This window comes from Carcharodon carcharias, chromosome 31, assembly GCF_017639515.1.
Source record: "Carcharodon carcharias isolate sCarCar2 chromosome 31, sCarCar2.pri, whole genome shotgun sequence".
Classification (NCBI taxonomy): Eukaryota; Metazoa; Chordata; class Chondrichthyes; order Lamniformes; family Lamnidae; genus Carcharodon; species Carcharodon carcharias.
Genome location: NC_054497.1, coordinates 8,267,961 through 8,273,107, shown reverse-complemented (window position 1 = coordinate 8,273,107; position 5,147 = coordinate 8,267,961).

The following is a 5,147-nucleotide window of genomic DNA, read 5'->3' as shown; positions in this document are numbered from 1 at the left end:
CAGAGAAGAAAGGTCTCTAAGATAAAATGGGTTGACACAAGTCACCAACTATCAGACTGTTTTACGAAAAGAAATGTAAGAAATTATTAAATCTATTGGAAGAGGGGGGGCCTTATGTTATGATGAATTGAAAAAAAATTTATTTTTTTGTTTTATTATGTGTGTGCGTGTATATGTTTGCGTATGTGTGTGCGTGTGTGTGTATATGTATATATATATATATATATATAATTTGGTAAAGAAAATACAGGATCTATAGATGTGGAAATACGGGACATTATTTCCTTCTGTTTGTATCAAAAAGAATGTTCTTTAATTTGTTTTTCAAAGCTTTAATTAAAAAAAGAAGAGTGGAATCTGTCAATGTATAAATAAACACACTGCTTGGCAATCACCTTGTTAAAGACAATTGCTAGTTAAACAGGTGATGGGCATTGATTATCCCATCTAAACAGAATAAAAAGATGCAGCTGGAACACTTTGTTGGAAGCTGGCAGCGTTGAGGAGTTGTCTTGAAAAATAAACCAGTTTGAACCAAAAAGCCAGGCCTGGGTTAATTCTTCTATTGCAACCTCTTATAGTGAGTAACAAACAGCCTTGGTTCAAGCATAGGCAAAAGAGCTGAACTCCAAAGGTGAGGTGAGAGTGGCTACCCTTGACATCAAGGCTGCATTTGACCGAGTGCAGCATAAGGAGCCCTAGCAAAACTGGAGTCAATGGAAATCAGGGGGAAAAGTCTGCACTGGCTGGAGTCATACCTCGCACAAAAGAAAGTGGTTGTAGTTGTTGGAGGTCAATCATCTCAGCTCCGGGATATCACTGCAGGAGTTCCTCAGGGTAGTGTCCTCGGCCCAACCATCTTCAGCTGCTTCATCATCAATGACCTTCCTCCCATCTTAAGGTTAGAAGTGGGGATGTTTGCTAGAAGCACAATGTTCAGTACAATAAGTGGCTTCTCATATGCTGAAGCAGTTCATGTTGAAATGCTCCAGCAAGACCTGGATATTATCCAGGCTTGGGCTGACAAGTGGCAAGTAATGTTCACGCCACACAAGTACCAAGCAACGACCATCTCCAATAATAGAGAATCTAACCATCAACACTTGACATTCAATGGCATTACCATCACTGAATTCCCCATTATCAACATCCTGGGGATTACCATTGACCAGAAACCGAACTGGACCAGCCATTTAAATACTGTGGCTACAAGAGCAGGTCAGAGGCTGGGAATCCTGCAGCAAGTAACTCGCCTCCTGACTCCCCAAAGTTGTCCACAAGTCAGGAGTGTGATGGAATACTCTCCACTTGCCTGGATGAGTGCAGCTCCCACAACACTGAAGAAACTTGACACCATCCAGGACAAAGCAGCCTGCTTGTTTGGCACCCCAGCCACAAACATTCACTCCCTCCACCATCATTTCACAGTGGCAGCAGTGTCTACCATCATAACTCCTCAGACAACACCTTCCAAACCCATGACTGCTACCATCTCGAAGGACAAGGGTAGCGGACGCATGGGAACACCACCACCTGGAAGTTCCCTTCCAACCCACTCACCATCCTGACTTGAAAATATAACGCTGTTCCTTCACTGTCATGGGATCGATATCCTGGAACCCCCTCCCTACCAGCACTGCAGGTGTACCTACGCCACATGGACTGCAGCGGTTCAAGAAGTCAGCTCACTACCACCTTCTCAAGGACAACTAGGGATGGATAATAAATGCTGGGCCCAGCCAGCAAGGCCTGCATCCTGTGAATGAATATAAATAAAAGCAAAAAATAAATGTCAAAGCAATAGTATGATGTTTTAAAAAGTAACTAATAAAAATGACCATTAGGGTGTAAGAGGGTGAGAGTGTATGTTTTTCTGGCTCACTCCCAGTCTCTGTGTTTACTCACCCTCAGCCCAGTGTGCGTGGGTGAGAGTGAGTGAGAAACCTGAGATTGAGAGTGAGTCAGACACCACTCACCACACACACACACACACACACACACACACACACACACACACACAGTCTCAAGCACACACACTCTTGCTCTCTCTCTCTCTCTCATACTCACATTTACTGTCTCACACACTCTCTCTCTCTTTCACACACATGCACTCTGTCCCTCACTCTCGCACACAGCCCCGAGGAAGCGAGTCTCTTTACCACTCCCGCCCGCAACCTGAGCCCTGCAGCCTCCCTCTCCCTCCCCTCCACCCCCAACCCCCAGGCCCCGCAGCCTCTCTTTCTCTCTCCCTGGGCCACGCAGCCTTTCTCTTTCTCCTGACCCTGCAAACTCACACTCTCTCCAGGCTCCACAGCCTTCCTCTCTCCCTCCACATATACACTCTAAAGAAGGGTCATACAAACTCAAAACATTAACTCTGTTTCTCTCTCCACAGATGCTGCTAGACCTGCTGAATTTTTCCAGCATTTTCTTTTTTATAAATAGTTCTTTTGTAAATAGTTCTTAATAAATAGTTTGAAGCAAAACTATAGACCAATCATCTCATCTCACTCATAGAATAAGCAGAACCTCATCAAGACACAGCGACAAGTCAAAACAAGTGACTCCAGACCCACACCAATGTGGCTGAATCTTAATTGCCCTCTGCAATGACCCAGCAAGTCACTCAGTTCAAGGGCAGTGAGGGATGAGTGACATCCATCCATCTCTCCCAATTTCCCCATTGGCTTGATAAGCAGTTTTGACTCATACACGTCTACAGCACAGATAAAGGCCTTTCGGCCCATCGAGTCTGCGCCGGTCAAACAAGTACCTAACTATTCTAATCCCATTTTCCAGCACTAGGCCCATAGCCTTGTATACCATGGCATTGCAATTGCACATCCAAATACTTCTTAAATGTTATGAGGGTTTCTGCCTCTTGCACCCTTTCAGGCAGTGAGTTCCAGATTCCGACCACCCTCTGGGTGAATAAATTCTTCCTCACATCCCCTCACCTTAAACCTATGCCCCCTGGTTATTGATCCCTCCACCAAGGGGAAAAGTTCCTTCCTGTCTACCCTATCTATTCCCCTCATAATTTTATACACCTCAGTCATGTCCCCCCTCAATCTCCTCTGCTCCAAGGAAAATAACCCCAGTCTATCCAATCTCTCCTCATAACTAGAACTCTCCAGCCCAGTCAACATTCTGGTAAATCTCCTCTGCACTCTCTCTAGTGCAATCACATCCTTCCTATAATGCAGATTCAACGATCACCCTGTGTTCCTATAATGCGGATTCCAGAACTGCATGCAATACTCTAGCTGTGGCCTAACCAGCATTTTATACAGTTCCAGCATAACCTCACAGCTCTTATATTCTATGCCTCGGCTAATAAAGGCAAGTATCCCACATGCCTTCTTAACCACCTTATCTACCTGTCCCGCTACCTTAAGGGGCCGGTGGACATGCACACCAAGGTCCCTCTGATTCTCGGTACTTCTCAGGGTCCTACCATTCATTGTGTATTCCGGTGCCTTGTTTGTCCTATCAAATGCATCACCTCACACTTATCCAGATTAAATTCCATTTGCCACTGATCAGCCCATCTAACCAATCCGTATATATACTTTTGTAACCTAAGGCTATCCTCATCACTATTTATCACCCCACCAATGTTCATATCATCCATGAACTTACTGATCAGCCCTCCTACTTTCAAGTCTAAATCATTTATATATACCACAAACAGCAAGGGATCCAACACCGATCCCTGTGGAGCCCCACTGGACACAGGCATCCAGTCACACAAACACCCCTCGACCATCACCCTCTGCTTCCTGCCACTCAGCCAATTCTGGATCCAATTTGCCAAATTGCCTTGGATCCCGTGGGCTCTTACCTTCGTTATCAGTCTCCCATGTGGGACCTTATCAAAAGCCTTGCTGAAGTCCAAGTGGACTACATCAAATGCATTGCCCTCATCAACGCACCTGGTCATCTCTTTGAAAAATGTAATCAAATTGGTCAGACATGACCTCCCCTTAACAAAACCATGCTGTCTTTAATTAATAATAACAAAAAAACTGCGGATGCTGGAAATCCAAAACAAAAACAGAATTACCTGGAAAAACTCAGCAGGTCTGGCAGCATCGGCGGAGAAGAAAAGAGTTGACGTTTCGAGTCCTCAAGGGTCATGAGGACTCGAAACGTCAACTCTTTTCTTCTCCGCCGATGCTGCCAGACCTGCTGAGATTTTCCAGGTAATTCTGTTTTTGTTCTGTCTTTAATTAATCCCTGCCGCTCCAAGTGTAGATTAATTCTGTCCCTCAGAATTGCTTCCAATAGTTTCCCCACCACTGAGGTTAGACTGACTGGCCTGTAGTTCCTTGGTTTATTCCTTCCTCCCTTCTTGAATAACGGTACCACATTGGCTGTCCTCTAGTCCTCTGGCACCTCTCCTGTGGCCAGAGAGGTATTGAACATTATTGCCAGCACCCCTGCTATCTCCTCCCTTGCCTCACTCAACAGCCTGGGATACATTTCATCCGGGCCTGGAGATTTATCTACTTTTAAGCCTGCCAGGCCACTTAGAACCTCCTCCCTATCTATGCTAGTTTCTTTAATTATATCACAGTCTTTCTGCCTGATTTCCATACCCACATCATCCCTCTCACTTGTGAACACCGACACAACGTATTCATTTAGAACCCCACCTACGTCTTCCGGCTCCACACACAAATTACCACTACGGTCCTTAATGGGCCCTAATCTTACCCTAGTTATCCTCTTACTCTTAATATACTTGTAAAACAACTTTGGATTTTCCTCTATTTTCCCTGCCAATATTTTGGCAGGACTCCAACCTGCTGGTGGCAGTGCAGGCAAGTGCTGCTCTCAACAGAAGCCTACAGGTCGCCTCTTGGGTCTCGAGGTCACCTCGTTAGCATAACCGCTTCCATCGCGCGCCCTTGACCAAGATGAAACCCCGCCCCCTCTTCGTGACGTCCAGCGCCAACTGCTGTTTCTATTGGTCGAACAACCGCCGGAATCTCGACATGCAGAAAGCCTATAGGGGCAAGGGCTGTCGATCACAATTAATCCCCACCCACCCCTGCACGCTCACGTGGGATGAAGAATGACGGTTGGTTCATTTGAAAAGGAGCGGGGACCTATTGGCCAAGACGGCTGTCAATCCGAGGACG